The sequence below is a fragment of the Monomorium pharaonis genome, chromosome 9, assembly GCF_013373865.1.
Source record: "Monomorium pharaonis isolate MP-MQ-018 chromosome 9, ASM1337386v2, whole genome shotgun sequence".
NCBI classification, from domain to species: domain Eukaryota; kingdom Metazoa; phylum Arthropoda; class Insecta; order Hymenoptera; family Formicidae; genus Monomorium; species Monomorium pharaonis.
The window spans coordinates 14702404-14727052 of NC_050475.1; the positions used below are offsets into that span (position 1 = coordinate 14702404).

The following is a 24649-nucleotide window of genomic DNA, read 5'->3' on the forward strand; positions in this document are numbered from 1 at the left end:
CTAACCGTTACACAACAGTTACAAAGAAAAATATAATAAAATAAAAATTTCATTTTTTTGAAACTATTTTTATCAACAGCACATACTACATTTAGAATAAATTTTTATTATTTAATTAAATTTAAATTATGTTATTTTTTATTTTATTTTTACTTGCCGCTGCTAGGTTTGAACCCGGGACCTTAGGATTACGAACCTTGTACTCTACCTGCTACGCCAATTTGACTCATCAATATGGGTACTTCCCACACAGCACACTTTATCCTGACGATATCCCAAATTATCCCAGACAGACGAAGGCGATCCCACGGATATCTCAATAAGTAGCTCCTGAGATATCTTACAAAAATATCTTAAAATATCGTAAAATGTCTTAAGATATCATATGATGTCCCATTAATATATTTCGATATCCCCAAAAAATATCTTAAAATATTATAAGATATTGTAAGATATTCTATAATATCTTACGATATTCTATTACATTCAGATAATATCCCATCATATCTTTTTTATCTCTACAATTAATAGAGCGTAAATCAAGTGTAAAGGAAAAGTGAATTATAGTGTAATAAAAGAGTGACAAAAGCGTAAATTAAATCTCTAAGAAACGTAGATTAAAACGGAACATAAAGAAAGTACTCTTATCGAAACAATGTGGTGTATATTAATACTAAAAAATTATAAAAAATGACATTAAAAAATTTTTTTGATTTTGTACAAACACAGCAAAAACAAACTTTTTAATAAGTTATTTCACATGCTATTTGCACGCATATGTAAAAATAAATAAAAAACTAAAATTTCATATTTATTCATAAAAATATAAGTTAACTATACATATTTCATCCTTCTGATAACATCTATTGTAATGATCCCCAGCTAGCCAGGCCTGTTAAAATCACATATCGTGAAAGCTTTACAGCAAGGATTGTTTCAATTTTGACAACAATTTTATGACAAGTAATTGTCTGTTGCTTTGTTTTCTAAAAGTTTCGAGCAAATTTACGGCAAAAGTTTTCATCACACGATGCTGCAAATAACAGAGAAAGACTTGTACATAAATATTACGTATAGAAATTACAAGATTTGTTCCGGCACGATAAAATGCAAAATTTTAGCAAATAACAGAGCAAACCTTGCTACACGACATGACAATAAATTTATGGCAGAAACAGGAAATCTTGTTAAGCACATAATAACGGCAAATTAGTAGCAAGAACAAAATAAAACTTGCCGAGCATACTTACGCAACAAAATTGCGACAAGGTGTGTCCGTAAACAGCTTAGTTTTTGTTGGCAAGGCTTGTCGCAAATAGTATGACGCACATTTTATGCAAATAACAGGGTTGCATTATCGGGTTTTAAACTTTATTTCTGACTTTACTATCTATCTCGAGATGGCGCATTTCTCGTGAAGAAGATTTACCTACTGGATTAATAAAAAGGGCTCGTCGAGAACAGAGAACCAAGTATGATTGCACCATTCACATTTGATATTGGACTAATCAGTCTAATATTTCAGTCTAATAATCATTTTTGTTGATCTAAATTTCGACAATATTTGTTCTGTTCTTACCACAAATTTGCTATCATATTGTGCATAGCAATATTTGCCTCGTTTTTGCCACAAATTTGCTATTATGCTATGTACAGCAAGGTTTGCTCTATTCTTGCCACAAATTTGCTATCATATTGTGTACAGCAAGGTTTGCCTTGTTCTTGCTGCAAATTTGTTATTATGTTTTACTAGCAAATTTTACCCTGTTATTTGCATAAAATATGCGTCATACTATTTACAACAAGACTTGCCAACAAAAGCTAAGCTTAATGCGGACACACCTTGTCGTAATTTTGTTGCAAAGGTTTGCTCGAGTGTGCGGCAAATTTCGCGGAAAGTTTGCGTCATTTTGCTAGCTAGGTATGCATAGACAAGAAGTGTTCATGGATTATCACGTGGCGTTAGGATGCGTACGGTCTTCGAAGTCAAGCAACGTCGGCGATGGTTGACACTTGGATGGGTGACCGTTTTTTCAGATATAGAGATTAAACATGCTTTAACGGGTACAACTGTGGCTTGGCTGAAACATGTTGTTATAGTTTTCTTCCTCTTACAAGATTACGTAAAAATAATTAGAATTTTTTATTTTTTGTTCAAGTTTTTTTCAATTTTTAGAAACTCTCAAAAATACTTAAAAATATTCAAAAATTTTCTAAATTATTCAAAATTTTTCATTTTTAAAGTTTTTTCGAGAAACGTTTCAATTCTTATAAAAAATCAGAATATTTATCAGCAATTCTCAAAAAAATTTTTTAAATTCTGACAAATTTTTTTACTAGGGTATATTACGATATCTCAGGAAATCCCTTGGACATCCTCTGGATATCGTTTGAGATATCTACAGGATGTCAAATCGGTGGACATTTGTGCATCCCTTGGATATCCCTTGGATATCGCAGACGGTTCACGGATATCGAACGATGTTGCGATATCCCAAAATGACATCCCAGGGACATCCCTAGGATAAAGTGTGCTGTGTGGGTTGTTATTGTCTACATATACCTATATGTAAACTAACGCGACTATATTATTTTTTATAAAAGCAATTAAATTTTGCAAAACATATTAAAAATAAATAGCATTAATTTATTTACTTATTAATTTCATTGTTAAATTTATCTTTTTCCATAACCTTAATAATTTGATGGAAATTGCGATCTATTTAGCACTAATCTTTGAAGCGTTCAAATGATTAATTAGATGGTTAACTATCCCAATCAGCAAAAAAATGTTTTTTTAACGTTTTTTTTTCATTGCGAAAAACATTTAAAAACCGTTTAAAAAATGTTTAAAAAATATTTTTAAAAACGTTTAATCAACGGGATAGATCCTTTTTTATTCATTAAAAAAAATGTTTTTTTAATGTTAAAACAATATTATTTTAACATTTAAAAAACATTTAAAAAATGTTTAAAAAATATCTTTCAAAACGTTTAATCAATGAGATAGATCCTTTTTTATTCATTTAAAAAAAACGGTTTTTTATGTTAAAATAATATTACTTTAACATTTAAAAAACATTTTTTAAATGTTAAAGTAATATTATTTTAACATAAAAAAAACGTTTGTTATTAAAAATAAAAAAAGTGTTTTAGTCTTAAAAAATTCAAAATTTTTATATTCCGAACTTCCAAAACCGCTTGAGTGTAAAATCTGAAAAAAATATTAATCAGACTTAACTAGTTTTTGTATTGTATTTGCTAAATACTCATTTGTTTGTATAAACAATTTTTTTAATTTCAATTTATGAATACAAAAGCAACAACCGGTAGTGTCTCACGTTGCGAGTGTTGCGACTATCAGCGTGCAATACATGTGCGAGAATATCGACCGACATATCGATCGACACATGAATCGATATGCGCCAATGCGCGCGACACACACTGCGCCTGTGCTAATTAATAAGTTTTGTCAAATCTGTATTGCGTATATATCGATATTAGCATATGTAATACATATATAATATAAATATATATAATAAACAAATGTAAAAAAATGTGTTTTACATAAACGTTTTAACATTGTTTTATCAAATATTTATTTTTTGTAATTATTAATTGACATTTATTTAATATTTATTTTACAATAAAAATTTAATTTTTTACATAAACATTTCAATATTTTGTAAATAACATTTTTCCCCATTTTACAATATTTAATAGTTACATTTACAAACATACATATTATATTTAATATTTTAAAATATTGTTTTAAAAATGTTATTTACATTAATTAAAAATTATAATTTTAAAAAACATTTTTTAATATTTGTTTCATATTTGTTTTACATTAAATTCACATTGGTTTTACATTAAATTTTTTTACATTTATTAATAATTTATAAATTTATATAATAAAATTAAAACAATTGTCCAAATTTATGTATTTAATATTTATCACATAAATCAAAATTAACTTCAGTACATACCCACATAGCACACGTGTATTCTGAGAACGTTCCGCAGGATATCGGAACAGTAGATTGCGTAGATACTGGGAACAATCAAGATACGTACTGAGATATACTACAGTACAAACTAAGTATCTTCCTATGTCTCGCTTCTCCTACGGCATAGTACGTACCTGCGAATATCCCGCAGTATCTGTATAGTATGTGAATCGTCAGGGAATGGTCGATCATGTATATGCACGCATACATTTACACGCCTATGCGCGCGCGCTCACATCGAATCAGATTTATAGGTTAGGTAGGCGTATCCGTGGAATTTTATTAAAAAAGAATTTTTTAATGCAACTTTGAAATAAATTTATTATTTCATTTTAGTCTACAAAACAATATTGCAACCAACCATATTACAAAACAATATTACAATCAATTACGCTGAAAAAATCAAATATTTCCTTAACTGGTCCTTAATATTTTTATCCGGTTTTACATCGTCCGGATATAAAACTAATTTGAGACACCTCGGCAGTTCTTCGGCTGCTTCCTACGAATAATAGAACATAATTCTGATAACGTACAGTTAGAATACTTATAAAACTAAATTATGTAATAATTTTTCATAAGTCTTGTTAATAAATTCGAGATTATCTTTGTTGCCGCTGAGATCTCAGAAAGAACTTATATGGTGAATAATATTGTCATAACTAACAAATATTGATAACATAAATCGTAAGCGGTTAATGTTTGTGCATTAATAAACAACAGAGCTGATGGAGCGTGGCTTGCAACCTTTTCTCTTTATCTCTCTTTCCCTCCTCACCCCATCTTTGATTATAAGATATAGAAATAATTAATTTGCGAGACATGCTTTGTCAGCCCTGTTGTTCATTAATGCACAAACATTAACCGCTTACGATTTATGTTATCAATATTTGTTAGTAGGTAATGACAATATTATTCATCGTATAAGTTCTTTCTGAGATCTCAGCAGCAACCAAGATAACCTCAAATTTATTAACAAGACTTATAGAAAATCATTACATATATAAAAAAATATTACATAATTTAGTTTTGTAAGTATTTGTAGTAATGTATTCAATATAAATATCAATATTGCGTGACATAAGGGAAAGATTACCTTGGATAAAGAATCTCTTGCGAAATCGTGCAACCCAGCAAACGTAAACTCATCGGAAAGACAAAACAGCTGGGGACACTGTGGGAACCGCCGACACTGCCGTAGGTAGCGCTTAAACTGAGTATGTTCTGCAGAATATACGTTGACAGTTTTACGCTCAGACTAATGCTTACAAGGGAGAATAAGGTAATGATAGCGCTTTGGGTGTGAATCAGTGCGCGATCGATGTAAATTTTTATACATGAGATAACCGCAAGGTTCTTATTTATGTTCTCATATATTACGGATAATCACAGTATACGGATAATCAGTATAAGCATCGTAGTTTGTTCGTTCATTCTGAGTATGAACTTAAGAACATATGAAAAATGATATACTGATCAAGATGTTATACGAATATACTTAGAATGTTAGGAATGGTACGTACGACTACAGTACTTTCAGTATGAGTATATAATATTCGTATAATATCATGTGCTATGTGGGTACATGTAACTTCCATGTTAATTGCCGCTATAAAATGTGTTCACTGGGCTGTTATATTCGGTTACATTGCTGTTACACTGCTGCTATATTACTGTGTTCACTGGGTAAATATTTATCTTCCAAAATCCATTTTAGGTTAGAATTTATTTGACGCTCCAAAAATCGCGCGCGTAACAGTCGCTGAATTTAAAACTTAATCGCCGCGATTTTGGGTGCGCATTGATTATAGAGGTCTGTTCGCGTCACATGGCCCAACATGCTCCTATTCACCCCAACCCACTCCAATACGTTGATTCCGATGACGCCAACCTATTAGAATGCGTTGGAGTGAGTAGGAGCATGTCGGAGCATGGAGACGCGAACAAACCAGACGCTACAAATGCTTCGAAGCGTTGGATTGACCAATCGAAATAAAGATTTTTACGAATTGACCAATCAAAGAATGCTTCAAAACGTTTGTAGCGTCAAGTGGACCGTAGCCTATGAATACCAGCCTTATTGTACCAGTACAGTAGTACAGCGACAAAGAACAGGCCTATAATTTCTGTCTGCAAGGTTGGGAACCTTGACTCTTCGTCCTTAGTCTGTTTGTGGATTATGTACGTGTGTTGTGTCGTGTTACTGTGCTTCGAATTTCCGTCGTTTTATTGGTTCTTTTACGTTATTTCGTCCTCCGGTTTATAATAGCAGAGTACGATACCTCACTTCTTATCAAGATTATCGACAGGTGAGTTCCGTTTACTATAATTATCGCTATTTTGTGAAACATAACCTCCAAGCGAGCAGTGCGTTGATGATGTACGTTGAATAACATTTTGGCATATTTCTTTTTCTTCTTCTCTATCTACTTCTATTGTTCGAACATTCGCGTATCTCACGTTCTCATCATATCGTGTTTCAAATTCTCGATTCACGAAGGGTCGCGCTTACATGGCGGAGACTCTTATTGTTTCTACGACAACAGAGCAAAGTGCTTGATCGATCACTAGCGTATTTGATAGATAAATAGGATCGCCAACGAATCATCAAGAATGCACGTCGATAAAAGATAATTGATAATATATATTGATTGTTTTATATATAACAATAATTCTTTGTTTTTATACATGTACATATTTACTCGAATATGATATGTGATACATATTTATTTGCAAACTAGTATATGTACGAAAATTGTATTTTAAAACAATATATTAACAATTCTTGGCCAATGACATAATCTTGGCAATTCAATAAATACATTATTTAAAAGTGCATCTTGCAATCCTTGCAAAGTAAATCAAAATTGGAAATGTGTTAATACTTTAAATAAATGTATTAGATTTTAAATAAATTTATACATGTAAAAATAAAAGTATGAAAATATGAAAGTTATGTGAACAATATATAATAACACATTTTTACAATTTATTTTACTTGTTGTAAAAAATTGTTTTAAAATACAAAGATCTCAATTTTTTGTTCTAATACTTAAGATAACTTGCAATATTATTACAATTTTGATTATTGCAACTTTTTTAATTATTTTATAAATAATTGAATTACATTTATTTAGAAAACCACTAATCTCTGCATTGCAATAAAACTTTACAAAAACTATCTTGAATACTCCATAGGTCCTGAGAAATTTTGAAGACTTCAAGTTTAACTTGTTGTCAAAACCCAACTAACAAAATGATATCCTTGTGCTTTACTATTAACAAATTTTTTTGCATTTACATTTCTGTAACCGTTACCATAAGAAATTAAGCAGCACAATTGGTTAATTTTGTCTGTTACCGCAGATTTCAGCAATATGACCGGTCGAAATCTTACAGTTACAATTATAGAAATGGCCTTTAGGAAGAAAAACAAATCTTTTTAGAACAATTAAAAATTGAAAAATTGTCTAGAGAAAATGTTATATGAAATGATAAAATTAATAAAACTGTTAAAATACGACTAGCATCTCACGTCGAGTATCTGTAGTCTCAAAAATACAAAAATACAAATTATTTAAGAGAAATAACTGTTTAAAAGATTTTTAATTATCCTTATCATCACTTGTTAGAAAAACAATGTATGCATTCAAAACTTATATGAAGATAATTCTCTTTTAAAACTAACTCATGTCTAGCTTTAAAAATACAAATTTTTTTCAATAAAATAATTATTAAAAAATTTTTTAATTGTCCTTTATAAGATGCTAATTACACAAAGACACATACACATACACGTTTTGTAACAATAAATTTTTTTCTACATAGTTTAATTATCAGGACTATTGACAGGCATGTCTAAGCGATTGAACTTTATGGATTTTTACTTTGCTGCACTTATGGATTTTAAGGGGGTGTTGGGATTGCCACCTTCCTTCTAAATTAATCAGTCTTACTGGATCCGTTTAAAAAATTTAATTAAAATGCAGGCTGATTAACACGGGTGTTTGTGGATCAAATTCTTATGCATAAAATTTACTGTGTTCAAACTGTCCAATGATTTGATGACCAATATACGATGTTCAGTGAAAAAAATTTTATTACCCCCCCCCCCTCTATTATTGATGTCAGAATCTGCTAGTACTCTTTCATGATCATATATTCAAAATACAATGAGATGTTATCATGTATTTTTGGAAAATAGCATCTTATTTATAAAAATGTAATTAAAATATTTAATTCAAACTATTGTTGAAATCTATTATTGAAATCTATCAAGAATTGTAGAACTGTGCTGAATACAAGTTTTTAATTCATTAATTCTTAAGTTTTTTTATGAGATGCTGACTATTGAGATGCTAACTTCACACACGTCTTCTGAGTCTTCTCACATCTCAGTTTTGAAAAAATCAACTTTTATTATAAAACTTCATAGTTCTGGAAGAATTCTACAGTTTGATAGGTTATATAATTAGTTTTGGCTCTTAATCATTTTTAAATAATTTTTAAACTCTGGTCCAGGCACCCTATTATATGAGAAAAGTGTCACATCACAGTAAATTCTAATTTTAGTATTTTTTGGTAATTCCACAATTGTTCCAACGGTTTTGATAAGTATTATTGAAAGTTTAGACCTTTAACAATTTTTTAATAATTTTTTATTTCAATTACATCAAATCTAACAATAAAAGAGGTATGAGATGCAAATAGTTTCAGTTACTTTTTTGGCAGTTCTCAACCATTTTTGTATAATTTTGACTATTTTGATACATTTTACAAAGAATTTTGTTAATTATTTTTAAACAATTTTTTTAATCGATCGCTGGCATTTACAGATGAAGTGCAAAGAGTTCCAGTCATTTTTTTAGCAGTTTCTTACATCAGAACTGTTTACACTTTATGCTCCTTTTATATGCAGTGTCAATTGATTAAAAAAATTGTTTAAATATAATTACTTTCAGAACTCTTTGCAAAATGTATTGATATGATTGAAACTATATGAAAACTATCAAGACCTGTCAAAAAAATGATCAGAATTGTTTGCACCTTATATCTCTTGTAGATGCTATACAAGTGATTGGAATAAAAACTTATTTAAAAATTGTTAAAGGTTTGAACTCTCGACAACACTCATCGAAAGAGTTAAAAAGTACCAAAAAGTCTTTTAGAATTCACCATTGATTAGAATAACACATTCTAAGATAATACATGTCTAAGAATTCTCGCTTTCGACAAGCATAGGACTACGTTCCAAATTATGCACAGAAAACTCATGTGATGTGATACTTTATTCTTGTAAAGGTGCCAGCGCATGAGTATATAAATTATCTAAAAGGAGTATATAAATTATTTTTGGCTAAAGGCCAAAAATATTTCTATGAACTATTGGAAATAGTAGAACTTTTTGAGAACTATAAAATTGTATTGTGAAAATTAGTTTTTGAAAACTTAAGATGCCATGCAAATTTAGCAGCTCATATTTTTAAACTACTTTTTTATAATGCAAAATAGAATTTAGAAAACACAGAGCCAACGAACCACGCAAGATTGTTTAATGCAAAGACAGTTTTAATATGAAAACTAATTAATTGACATTATCTAATGTACATATAGTATATACGTTTTGACCAGGAATATGGTGATCTTCAGCGTGAGAATTACAATGTGTTTTTAATGTTTGCTTATTACAATTTTGTTTTTTATAATTACTTTTGCTTCGATGACTGTAGACTCACGTTAGTTGTAAACAAATGGGGGTATAATTAATGTAAGTTAGTTAATTGTTCTTCCACTAACAAGGGAACCTCGCGAACCTGAAAATTCGGATTTTAATGAAACTTGGCATGTAGAAGTGGTAAATACATGAATTTAGAAAGTTTTCGTTTGGGGTTATAATAAACAGTTTAAAGGGTTGAAACCACCCTTCAAAAGTAAAGACAGTTTTGTTTTTTCTCTCGATATATCTTGTAAATCAAATGAGATATCAAAAAATATTTTATACAAAAGTTTTACAGTACAAATACCTCTATTTAAGTATGCTATTTATTAAAAAAAATTTTTTTTTAAACAATTTTTTTCAAAAAATGAATGGCATAGTTAAATAGAGGTATTTATACTGTGAAACTTTAATATAAAATTTTTTGATATTTAGTTTACGAGATACATTGAGAAAAGGCAAAAATCCTCAACGTTTGAAAGGTGGTTTTAACCCTTTAAATTGTTTATAAGCCCAAACAAAAAATTTCTAAATTCATGTATTTACCCCTTCTACATTTATGCCAAGTTTTATTAAAATCAGAATTTTCGGGTTTGCGAGGTTTCCTTGTAAGTTTAGGTAGGCCTTATCTCCCGATACAGTGTCTTTCTTTGACATATAGAAAAGCTTCTCATCAAAAGTTATATACTAAATAAATTATACAAAAGATATTTGAACAAATTTTATAAGTAATAATATAGTTGAAATCGTAGTGTTATTAATTAGAATTAAAATTTAATTAAAAATAAAAATATAATATAATTTAGACGAAAATTACGTGGTCATACAACGATAGTCAATGTTGTAACAAACAGTCAAACAGTTAAATGGATATGTTAATTGTTGAAGTAATTATTAAGGAATATTTTTAAGGGGATGCTGAAGTCGTCTGTTTTACCGATTAAATGCTAATTATTTTTGGATACGCTTTACTCTTAATTGATTTCATAGAATTGTAAATCCTTCTCCAGAATTTAAGTATAGATAATAATAAAGGGTGAGTAATTACAATTTCATGTGTAAAACGAAAAAAAAATAGAAAATTATATTTTTGTGCAGTCGTCTCGTCTGACTTTAGTTTGCAGCACTTTAAAGACTATACGTACAAAACAACTGTTATGCACTCTTGTCATTATAGGAAAGAATAATAATGTGCTTTCAGAAATGAGCTAGAAGCTTTTGGTATAAGAGAATAATGTATCTGAATATTTTATATGTATGTGTGAGTGCGGATTTGGAAGAAGTCGATAAGTAGAGTAATATGAAAAAAATTTTTTGTTTTTGATATAAAATCCAATTTACAGATTCATATTTATATGTGTACTTTAATTTTAGAAAAGAATTTCCAAATCTATAAAAGAAATACATACGAAATCTCATTTATGTTATCAATTAATGTGCACAAATGACTCTACATTATTGACTCCGATCAAGAGACAGTCCAGCATTCCCTTAAGGAATATAGTTATGCAATGTAGTTAAATATCTAATTGTGAAAGAACAGTTAGTTTTTGTGAAGTAAGTCCATCTAGTGTTGTAATTGATAAGTAATAACAACTAATAACGACTTTTTAAGTGTACATAGACTCGTGAAGATCAAGTATAACGAATATTCAGATTTCTATGCGCTGTGAAGGACATATGGGGATGGAGTGACAATGTCACTATGAAGTTGGCAACACTTTCTGCACTACAAGTTTTTATGACAATTCTACTTGCACCCCAAATAGTTCTAGAGTCCTTGATAAGTTTCAGAAATAGTTTCATTAATTTAGTTAAAAAAAATTAAATTTAAAAATATGAGGTGCTAAGTTCCCCTGGCACCTCACTAGTAAGAAACGAAAGTTATATTAACAGTTCTATTAGCACCCGCAATAGTTCTACAGTTCCTGATAGATTTTAGCAATAGTTCCATACATTAAATTTTTGTACAAAATAATTTTAATTTGGCACTATAAATGTACGAAATTTTAATAAAATTATTTTTTCCCCCCAAAAAAGAACAAAAAGTTAATTTTCTCTACAAAAGTAATGATATGAAAAAATGCGTCAACTATGAAAATGGATGTTTATACGAACTAAAACATTTACTTTTATAAATAATTATTTATAAGCGCGCCGTCGAAACTCGAAAGGTGCACTGATAATGAGATCATGTATTTTAATTTATCGGTTTTGATAAAAAAATTTTATAAAATTTTTAGTTGCCAAATAAAATACTTTTGCAAATCTATTTGACGTACTTCTTGAAAATTACAGAGAAAACAAATTCATATATGGATGTATGTTATGTATATAGGCTTGTGTGTGTGTGTGTGTGTTCCTTATAGCGATTTAAACGACATAAATGAGAATAGGTTAACTTATTGGGAACGAATACAGTAGCTCAAGCAACACCTTTGGCAAAAGTGGAGCCTTGAGTACTTAAACCCTCTACATGATTAAAATGGAAATCCAACAAAGGAGAGCAATTAAAAATTGGACAGCTTGTGCTTATAAAACAGCAGGGTTTCGCTCTTCTCCAATGGACGTTAGGAAGGGTTTGAATCATCCACGCTTGTTCCGACGGTGTTGCTCGAACTGTTAAACATCCAATGGCTCATTTGTGAGACCATTGTGTAAATTGGCAATATTACCGTTAGACACATAGTAAATCGAAATATAAGAATCTTATATTTCGATTTACTTTCCCTTGTTACTACTAGTTAGATTATAGTTTTGTTCACTGTTAAGAATGATTGTGATGATTAATTTTAACTATGCTAATTTGTAAGTGGCGTCCCCACTTAATGTATTTAATTATACCATCTACCTTATAGCTATTATTCAAGGTCGGGCACCGAAACGCAAGTTTTTCTTGTCACGTATCGCCCAATCGTAGGTCTGCTCAATAATTCAAGTTACAATCTCAAGGGTTTGCTATTAAGGTTGAAAGTGCGTCCTTTCAAAGGGGGGTGGCGTTGTTCGATATCTTTAATACGTCTTGCGCGCCTTTATGCGTCTTCTTCCGCTGCTCGTCTAGGAACCCGCGGATTTTTTCGAGCGATCCTTTGGGTGGGCCGTTCAGCCTTCCCCGATCGTTTTCGCTTTCCTTCGAGTAGTAGCAATATGATTTCGCGAAACCATCCTTAACCTATGACACTACGATCTTGAGGACTGCTATACAACGCCAAGACGATTAATTCTAAAGTAGAGAAAAGATCTGTTTTCTTGACCACGCTCGATCTCGAGTACCTCCGAAGATTATCGCATGGAAGTGCAGCAAGAGACGAGAGCCGCGTACAAAACAGGACTGTTAATTGAAGCAATTATGATACTGAGAGGATAATTTTTTAAATGCATTTTTGGAAGGCCATATACCCTTTGGCAGTAGTGTCACTGACATATAGTTTGGAGTACGTGTTGGTTAATTAATTTACTGCTGTTTCAATTTTGTAAGATGGTTCTTAAATTGTTTATCATAATTTTGGTGGGATTAAGATTGAAGGATACAGAGGACTCAAATGATAACAATATTACAAATAAATTGTTGGTGGTGCCTTATATAAAAAACATCTCGGAAAAATTCAATGTATTTGATAGAAAATTTAACTGTCTGATAAGTTTTTTCATTCCCAGTTTGTTAAAAATGCTCATCAAAAAAAGGAAAGATCTCATTAAAAAACTTTCAATGTGATGTAGTTTACAAAATCGACTGCAAAATTGTGAGTGTTTATATGTTAGTCACAGAAAGAGGAAATTAGTGATCAGAATAAAAGAACACGAAAAGAAAATTAATAAGAAAGATGTAATCTCTAGTGTCTTAGCAGGCCACTGTGTTGAAGAAAATTACACAATGAATTGGAATGATATCCACATATTGGATATTAAACTCTTTTATAATAAAAGACTAATTTCAGAAATTATTTTTATTAAAAAAAAATAAAAAGGATCTAAACCAACAACAGGACACAGATTTTTTTGTAGACGGCTATCTAAGCATTTTAAACCGTCTTCCTCCTTCCTAAACAAACTTTCCTTTTTCCCATACCATCCAATTATCATTGTTATTCTATCCTCACATATCCATCACAGCGCATAGAAATCTGGATATTTATTATTCTTGATCTTCACGAGTCTATGTACACTTAACAAGTCGTTATTAGTTGTTATTACTTATCAATTACAACACTAGATGCACTCAGCTTCACAAAAACTAGCTGTTCTTTCACATTCAGTTATTTAACTACATTGTATAATTATTGTAAACATATTCTTTAATAATTACTCCGACAATTAGCACATTCTTTTAACCGTTTGACTATTTGTTACAACATTGATTATTGTTGGATGACTACGTAACTTTTGTCTAAATTATATTGTGATATTTTGAATTTTAATTAAATTTTAATTAATAACGCTACGATTTTAACTATTTTGTTAATTATAAAACTTATTCAAATATCTTTTGTATAATTTATTTAGCATATAACTTTTGATGAGAAACTTTTCTACATGTCAAAGAAAGATGTTGTGTCGAGAGATAAGGCTTAAACTTAGTGGAAAAACAATAACTTACCAATAATTGCATCTCCATTTGGTTACAATTAACGTGAATTCACAGTTATCGAAGCAAAAGTAACTATAAAGGACGAAATTATAATAAGCGAACATTAGGAACACATGGTAATTCTTACGCTGAAAATAACTATATTTTTGATCGCAACGTATATATGTGCATTAGATAATGTCGATTTATTAGTTTTTATATAAAAACTGTCTTCCCATTAAAAAATCTTGCGTGGTTCGTTGGCCCTATGTTTTTCAAATTCTGTTTTGTTTTATTATTAAGAGAACCTTGTACTACATTTTAATTTTGTTATTATTTTTTTGTAATAATCTGACAGAGCTGTTGCTGTAAAGTATCAAAAAATATAGAACTACTACGGATGCAAATAGAACTTTCATAAAACTGCGGCAGAAATTTGAGATGCCAACTTTACATACACAGAATGAGATAAACCAATTTCTAAATGAATACATTTTGATAATAAAATTAACTGATTACAAATATTACTTTATATTATGAGAGGGGATAAAGATAGAGAAAAGGAAAGACAGGTGGGATTGTGGGTTCCGGAGTTTTTTTTACTAAAGTTGATGTGGGACTTGGTTAGGTGGTGTGAGAGTGAACGGTCGTGTGGCGATAGCGGTGTGAGAATAGGGATAGGAATAATCGGAATAATGAGATTTAGGTTGAGAAAATTGTTATAAGAGGGAAGAGAGGAGAGTAAAGTTGTAGGATAATTGAAGGGAACGCGGTAGAAATAGGAGATAAGGTCAGAATTTGGATAAAAGATTATAGGAATGGAAATTATTGGACAGTTATCCCCAAAACTCAACAAAGTATGCGAGATATCGCGAATTCCATCACACTAGTCCATAATCGCTTTTTCTTCTCTACTGTTTACTAAGTTTTTTTTTAGAATTTATATAATCAATTACCTTTATTCTGTTATATTTTCATTATGTTTCAATTTTGTTTGTTAAAGTAAAAAAAACGTTAAGCATACATGTTGTAAGAAAATTTAGTTAATTTATTTTTACTTACACTCTTTGCGTCACAGCAGGACTCTGGAGTCCCACCTTTTTAAATTACTTTTTTAATTATTTTGAGCATTAAAACTTGATTTTTTTTTGTTTTGGAAGAATTTATTTCATTAATTCTTTATTAACACTAAGGTGCATGCTATTTTTATGGATTATTTATAATATTGTTTATATTATTATTTAACAAATAAATGCTTTTTTTACAAGAAGAATTTGTGTCAGAACAAACATAACATAATTACTCATGTAATAATTGTAATTTAGGGGTTTTTGGAATCGCTGATTATAAATTTGACATCAGAATGTTAAAATTCAAAATGGTGGATTCAAATGAGTGACCGAAAATATTTTAATTTAGTTTATTTAGATAAAACTTTTAATTGAGGGGTGTTTAGGACGATAATTAGAAATCTTACATCAGTTTTTAACTTACTAATTTATGGTATTAATTTTTTAAATTTTGAAATTTTTTTATTAGCTTCGTCATCAGGAAACCAAAAAATTCCTATTCATAAAATTTTAACAAAAGCAATATAATCGAAAATTTTTATTTGCTATATTGGATCCGCCATTTTGAATTTTAAAATTTTATGTCAAATTTGTAATCAGCAATCCGAAAAACTTTGTATTGTAAATTTTATCCAAATAAACTAAATTAAAAATTTTTGATTTATTATATTGGATCCGCCATTTTTAATTTTGAAATTTTGGTGTTAGATTCGTAAGCGACTATAAAAATCTATATATGTGGTGTTTGTTTTTATGAATGTGTCTGTAAAAATTTATGACTCAAAGGGTTAATTAATATTTTTATAATTATTATATTTATATTTCTTATTTAACATTTTAATTCATTATAAAGGAGTGTTATTTTAAACACCATTGTTTTAGTTTGTACAAAAATAATGACATTCAAACGATTGCGTCAGTTAAGAATAAAATGTTTATTTAAAAAATCTATTTTACGTCAAATATGTAGTATGTAAGATAGGTTTAAGAACGCGGTAAAGCGACCATTGTTAGTCGTCCCTGAGAGGCGATAGATTTTCGTTTGTTTTCGGTGCCGAACGAGCGCGTCCGTGCACGCAGTCTACCACGATCCTGCGGCCAGGAAACTTGTCCTGACGCAGCGATATCACTTTTTTTTATTAAACATTCATAACCAAGTGCGTGTTTTATTTGTGCCAGCCATCCGACTATCCTGTCCCCTTACAACTTTCAGAAGTGGGATTAAGTTCGTTAGATCCATTAATTAATTGACTCGAGTGGCTTGGTGGCTCAGTAGCGATTTATATCCGTGTGATATTAACGAGGAAGAAGCGTGCCGAATACCGAAGATACCGAGACGCGGACAACCGTGCTAAGTAACGACAAAACCGAGAGGAGTTCGGGAAAGGTCGAGAGCAGGAACCGCAAGAAGACAAGTCTGAGGAACGGCGAAGAAAAAATCGTAATTGAGGGTCAAGGACATCGGTTACGAGGAAGACGAGCGAAGCGAAGGATATAAGTGAGACGTATTCGTCGCGTACGATTCTGCTGCGTGTGAATTCGAGTGGCTCGAGACTCGAAGGAAGAGATACGCATAAGTGTGAATTAGAAGGCTGTGCGAATAAGTTCGGCAGTACAAAAGTTCGAGAAGCATCGAAGAAATTTGGCGGCAAGGCTGCAAGTGTGTGCGTCGTAGAAGGTTAGCGACAAGAAACGGCGCGACGGTCGGTAACAACGCAGGTTTCAGCGAGTGAGTGGCGCTGATAAGAATACGGTCAATAACGCGGTCGATAATTTGATTTCGATTTTGAACGCGGTCAATAACCAGGTCGATAATTTGAGTTCCGCTGGGGCAGCAGCTACGCAGGATAAGAAGGAACAGATGTGTGATCGACGATACCGAGATGAAGGACCCGAATGTGTTCACGGTAGCGGCGTTGAAGAATAAGCTGCAGCAAATGAATTTGAGCACTGCCGGCAACAAAGCTGAGTTAATTTCGAGACTGAATCAAGCAGATCCTTCCGGTCAATGGATGGACGACATTGATACCGATGTGAGGACGACGGCAACAGATTCCGGAGAGGCGGCGCACGTAACGACAGGCCGAGATACCGAACCGGATGAGCAGATGTTTGAGCCTCAATCTGAGATACCGAGAAATAGAAACCGAGAAGCACGAGAAGCTGAGTTGGCGAGAAGAGAACGAGATTTGATGTTACGTGAATTAGAATTTATGCGACGAGAAAATGAGCATTTGCGTGCTACGTTGCAAACGACGCCAGGTAACGGTATAAATTTGATGACATCTAAGGTTAGCTTGTCAAATTTGAAAGAAATGTTACCGCCATTTGATAGAAAAAAGGGCCTTTTTCAGTGTTGGAAGGAACAGCTGATGATAGTGAAGCAAATGTATCAGCTAGACGATAACATGACCAAATTGCTATTAGGAGCAAAATTAACAGGTGATGCAGCCGAATGGTTTCACTCAATGCCTGCACATCTTTCCATGTCAGTCGACGAATTACTGGTGCGCATGGAAGCCATGTATGATCAACGAGAAAAGAAGTTGACATTGAGGAAGGAATTCGAGGCGCGGACGTGGCAGTCAAGCGAGACGTTCGCTGATTATTTCCATAAGAAGATTATTTTGGCAAATAAGGTACCGATAAGTGAAGACGAGATAGTGGACTACTTGATAGAAGGTATCCCAGTCAAATCAATCAAGTATCATGCAATGATGCAACGGTTTCTTAACAAAGAATCTTTACTGCGAGCAATGGAAAATATTTCATTGAGCTCCGATCACAAGACTCCGCATAAAATGGAGAAGACGTCCACTAATAAACATACGGTCAAGGCGGCGAGTTCGAGCAAGAAGAACGACGGTGACGCAGAAGGAAAAGCAGATCCGAAGTGCTACAATTGTAATCAAGCAGGACACATAGCAGTCAAGTGCCCGATGCCGAAACGAGAGAAGGGAGCGTGTTTCAAGTGCTTTCAAACGGGACACAAGGCAAAGGAGTGTCCCTCGAAGGAGCAGGCGAAAAGCGGAAAGAACAAGGACGAGGCCGAGGAGAAGACGGATGTCAACAGCGTGTCCAGTGAAGAAGTTGGAGATTTCCATAGGAAAGTAGACTATCAGATAAGTGACGAAGCCAATAATTGTGTAGTTAATTTAAAGCTTGACACTTTGTTAGATACGGGTAGTCCCGTCAGTTTCGCGAAAGATGATTTCATACCGCCGAGTTTAGTTATACCGGTAGCGCCGGAAGATAATAGATACCGCGGAATAAACGATAGTGCGCTAGAAGTAAAGGGACGTGTTACCGCTCAAATCACGCTTGACGATAGAGTACAGGAAAACGTATCGTTGCTAATAGTACCAGCGCGATCAATGAAAGCGTCTGTAGTAATCGGTCGAGATGTTTTGAAATTATTCTTTGAGAAGGGGGATTCGTCTGATAAAGCATTGGAAGATCAAGTGATTAAAGAAATATTAAGTATTCGCGTAAATGAACCACGTAAAGATTCGTGTGAAGCATTAAATATAAATCAAGACGTAAGCATAGAGGCGCAAAAAGCGATAAAGAAATTATTTATCGAAGAGTATGTTAAACCGAAAAGGCCAGAACAACCTGTTGTCGATGCGGAAATTAAGTTGAGACTAAAAGATGACAAACCGTTTCACTTTTCTCTTAATAGACCGTCATATGCGGAACGAAAAGAACTTCGCGTTCTACTAGATTCTTTGCTCGCGAAAGGAATTATACGGCCGAGCGAATCGGAGTACGCTTCACCTATCGTGTTAGTACGTAAGAAAACGGGAGATTTGCGATTGTGTATCGATTATCGTGAATTAAATAAAGCGTTAATAAAGGATAATTACCCGTTACCGAATATAGAAGATCTTATTGATTCATTGTGTGGCAAAAAGTACTTCACGAAGCTAGATTTAAGAAACGGATTTTACCACATACGAATGTCGGAAGAATCCATTAAGTATACCGCATTTTCGACGCCTTTTGGCCAATTTGAGTTCATGTGTATGCCTTTCGGGCTAAAAGTAGCTCCGTCTCGATTTCAGAGGTACATCAATCAGGTATTATCGGAACTCATACGAGAGTTAAAAGTAGTTGTCTATATGGACGACATTTTAGTGATATCAGAGACAATAGAACAACATATCGAAATATTGCGACGAGTGTTTGGATTATTTATAGCAAACAGGCTTGAGCTTAGGATTGATAAGTGCGCTTTTCTGCAAACGAAAGTAGAATTCGTGGGTTATTTGGTTACCGAAGCAGGCATCAGTCCGACGAAGGAAGGTGTAAGATCTGTACAAAAGATACCGGTACCACGTAACATTAAGGAAGTGCATAGCTTCGTAGCATTGTGTTCGTATTTTCGTAAATTTATACCGGCTTTTTCAGTAATTGCAAAACCGTTATATGACTTGTTGCGTAAGAACGCATCTTTTGCTTTTGAAGTACGCGAATTGCAAGCCTTTGAAGAATTAAAAAATAAGTTGACACAGGCCCCTGTTCTAGCTATATATAACCCAAATAGCGAAACGGAATTACATTGTGACGCAAGTATTGCTGGTTTTGGAGCAGTATTGGCGCAACGTGGTAGTGACAAACAATTCCACCCGATATTTTTCTTTTCGAGACGAACGACAGAAGTAGAAAGCCGTTATCATAGCTTTGAGCTAGAAATGTTGGCAATTATATATGCGTTACGGCGTTTTAAGGTTTATTTAAGCGGAATTAAGTTTAAAATAGTCACGGACTGTAATGCTCTGACTTTAGCCATTAAGAAAAAGGATATATCACCGCGAATAAGTAGGTGGATATTGGAACTACTTAATTACGATTATGTTACCGAGCATAGACCGGGAACGAAGATGGGTCACGTAGACGCATTAAGTAGATTACCGAGCGAAATATTAGTCATCGAGGACAATTCGTTTGAGTTAAATCTTGCACTTAGTCAAAACCGCGATAACAAAACGCGAGAATTAAAGGAAATATTACAAAAATCCGAAGATCCTTATTTTGAATTAAGAAACGGAATTGTATTTAGAAAGGACAATGGTGAGTTACTATTTTACGTACCGAGCGTTATGGAAGCGCATGTTTTGCACAGGTATCACGACCAGATGGGCCATTTGGCAGTAGAAAAAACATTCGATAATGTAAGAAAAAGTTACTGGTTTCCGAAAATGAGGCAAAAAATTAAGGACCACATCGCGAACTGTTTGAAATGTATCGCTTTTTCACCGTTCGAAGGGAAAAAAGAAGGATATTTGCATTGTATTCCTAAGGGGGAGATGCCGTTTGAAATTTATCACATAGACCATTATGGTCCTATAGACAAGGATCGGTTAGCGAAACGGTACCTTTTAGTTGTCATTGACGCCTTCACGAAATTTGTGAAATTATACCCGACTAAGACTACAGCAACGCAAGAAGTTATCAGTCATTTGTTAGTTCATTTTAGTAACTTTAGTAGACCACGTGTTATCATATCTGATAGGGGTACGGCATTTTCATCAAGTGAATTCGGATCGTTTTGTAATGATAGTAATATACAGCATGTTAGAATTGCGACTCATTCACCCAAGGCGAATGGCCAAGTAGAACGTGTTAATAGAGTATTAGGACCTATGATAAGTAAGCTCATAAATAACGACGAAAAAGTTTATTGGTACAAGATAATATCCGAAATCGAATTTGCGATTAATAATAGTGTGCATAAGGCTACCAACGAGACTCCAAGTAAACTCATGTTTGGCGTTGAACAGCGAGGAAAAGTTGTAGACGCTATTCGTGAATATCTAGATGTTACCGTTAATGCTACCGAAAATAACAGAGATTTAAGGCAATTGCGAGCGAGAGCGGCAGACAGAATAAAACAAAGTCAAAAGTATAATAAGGAGTACTTCGATAAAAAGCGTAAACCTGCACATAATTATAACATTGGCGATTATGTCATGATTAAGAATATAGAAACGGCCAAGGGGGCTTCCCATAAAATTATTCCTAAATTTAAGGGCCCGTATGAGATAGCGCGAGTTCTTAAAAACAATCGATACGTTATAAAGGACATAAGTGGTCATCAGATGACACAGAAACCTTACGAAGGTACGTGGGAGGCAGTAAATATGAGGCCTTGGATTAAAGGAGTTAACTTCGAGGGCGAAGTAGGGTCAGGAAAGGCCGAATGTAGTATGTAAGATAGGTTTAAGAACGCGGTAAAGCGACCATTGTTAGTCGTCCCTGAGAGGCGATAGATTTTCGTTTGTTTTCGGTGCCGAACGAGCGCGTCCGTGCACGCAGTCTACCACGATCCTGCGGCCAGGAAACTTGTCCTGACGCAGCGATATCACTTTTTTTTATTAAACATTCATAACCAAGTGCGTGTTTTATTTGTGCCAGCCATCCGACTATCCTGTCCCCTTACAAATAGTTTTATATAAGAAAAATAATTTTATTACATTATTATTTGTATCTCTAATAAAGAAAAAGTTAAAATATAAACTTTAAATATAATGTTAATGTGGCACAGTATGTAGTGGTACTATATCATAGAATTTGCAACAAAATTTGTGATATAGTACCACTATATATTATGCCACATTGACATTATATTTACACTGTAAGGAGTGTAAGGCAATCTTAATTTTAAATACAATTAAACTTTTTAAGGTAAATGTTTACAATAGGTGCGAAAAATCAATTTTTTAAAATATTAATTAACAAAACTACTATAGAAATGGAATATAGAAATGTTTTTACGGAGGGGAAATTTGATTTTTATGGCAAAAACCATAAAAAGACTATAAAAATTACGGTTTTTTTCATTTATTTCCGCAAATAATGGGAATTTTGAAAAATACTTCAAATAAAAGTTATAGATCTTATCTAAATACACATTTTATATTTTTATATTCATTTTTGTCATAAAGACAATAGTTTTTGAGGAAAACGACGTTAAATGTTCAAAACTTTATATAACTCATCTAACACAATTGGAGTTTTGTTAGTTAATTTTATAAGTTAGTACTGGAAGGAGGTGCGAGGTACACCTCGCCCACGCGTTATTTGTACTATTGTGTTTTTGACTTTTTATGTGAAGCGAGGTCTACTCATACTCTCCCCCCCCCCCCCCGGGTTCCAGAGCAAAACGACGTCCATGCTTGTACTGTACTACATGGGTTTGCGATTTTAGATTTGAAATTGTAGCCAAATAATGACTTCAAATTGCTTGGGTTAGATTAGGAAAAAATAAGGGGAGGGGGTGCAGGGGCGGAGCATCTTTCCCGCCCACGCGTTTTTAAGTGCAGAAAACACGTACAGAAAACACGTGGACAAAGGAGGAGCTTTGCACTTTTCGGTATTAATAAAATTAACTAATAAAACTCGAATTGTGGTAGATCAGTTTTATGAAGTTTTGAACATTTAACGTTTTTCTCAAAAACTATTATCTTTATGACAAAAATCAGTAGAACCTAAAATGTGTATTTCGATGAGATCTACAACTTTTATTTGAAGTATTTTTTGAAATTCTCACTCTTTACGGAAATAAATGGAAAAAACCATAATTTTTATGGTTTTTTAATGGTTTTTGCCATGAAAATAAAAATGCTCTTCTCTAAAAACATTTCTACATTTCATTTCTATAGTAGTTTTGTTGATTGGTATTGAAAAAAAATGATTTTTCGCACCGGTATATATTGTAAACATTTACCTTTTTTAAAAACATGTAGTTGTACATACACATATATTGTACTTACAACACAAAGTTATTCTATGATAAACAAAGAGAAAAAGATGACATATTCTATAATAAAAAATAGTGTAAAATGTTTTAGGCATTATTTTTAAATTTTAATTCAAAATAACTTGTGTCATAATTTTTTTATTGAGAAAACATAGAGAGAAATATAAAGACAAAATCTATAAAAAATATTAACTATGTTTAGTAAACAAAAAACAAACCTAATATTATGTCAATATTGGATTATTGGACTATTTGTAAAAATTTTTATCTGGGAAAATTTTTATCTAGGACTTTGTGTGTATATACACATATGTACACATATGGTATTGTATGTAGACATTTATGTTTAATAATTTGCATTTTTATTTCAAGTATCTCAGTTAAAAATCTGTAACTTTTTCCACACACACGCGCGTGTGTGTGTCTGTGTGTATACATATATGATACGTCAAATGGAACAAATGTCTATACAAAATTAAGTTGAAATAAGATGTTGAAGAATTCTAAATTTTTATTATGTGTACTTTAAGAAAGTCTAATTTAAACGTAATCTAAAATTTTAATATATCGCTGAATGTTCAACTGTTCCATATGCTTAGAACAATATTGTTGATAATCAAAGAAATTTAGAAAAGATTTATTATTGCTTATATTTATTTATATTCATTATTATTTATCTGTTATCTTCTGTACAGTAGACCGTTATTCTGCTTCTTTGAAAACTACTAATTGCCATTTAATGCGGAATTTGCGTAGGTCGTGATCTCCCACGATCAAGACACACGTTTACTCTTACTTTTGCTTAACAAACTTGTCAAATATGACTTATTACTGCTACTATTGAGAGCTATCTGATCTATACAAATCTGAGATAGTTCAGGGATATCGATTTGTTATGTTGATTTTATCGCACCATGAATTCTGCTATTGTCATTTAATCATGACTTTTTTTTCAACTTACGCATACTGAGAAAAATGAGTTAAATTAATCCGAAATATGCACAAAGAATTAGTCTCAAATCTACAATTATTGTCTTAAATATATACAAAGATATAAAATCTTTAAAGCATTTTTTAATTTTAAACAGTCATATAATGTACTTACTGAATTTTATATAGTTTTATCAAGAACAATACATTCAATAATTTTCATTAAGTTGAGAGGAAAACATGTTTGATAAAAAAAGCATTGTTAAACAAAAATTAAAATTTTTAATACTATATTACAAAAAGAAGAATTACAATTAGTTATATTAGACTCACCAAATTTAAAAATACAAATTAATGAAAATAAGGGTAATGTAAGTCAGCGCGGAAATCAAAGCGCAAATAAAATAAAAATTTTTTATTTTAGCGCAACATAACAAACTTTAATTTAACTTACAATTAGAGCATCAAAACAAACACTTGATATATGAAGGATGACAACAAAACCTTAACAAATAAAAACCGCGTTTTGGTTTACTTTAAAGCAGTGGTTCCCCAACCTTTCTTTGACCAGGGACCATTAGGACTTTTTTGTTT

The 24649-nt window shown here is 32.1% G+C and overlaps 1 protein-coding gene across 1 annotated transcript in view; it reads left to right on the forward strand.

Moving 5' to 3' along the window:
* Positions 1-6148: 6148 nt before the first annotated feature.
* LOC105833490 overlaps positions 6149-24649 on the forward strand; it is a 230539-nt gene continuing 212038 nt past the window's right edge. Inside the window, 1 exon segment of the mRNA XM_036292192.1 lies at positions 6149-6319. The gene's annotated coding sequence lies outside the window, so the exon portion shown is untranslated.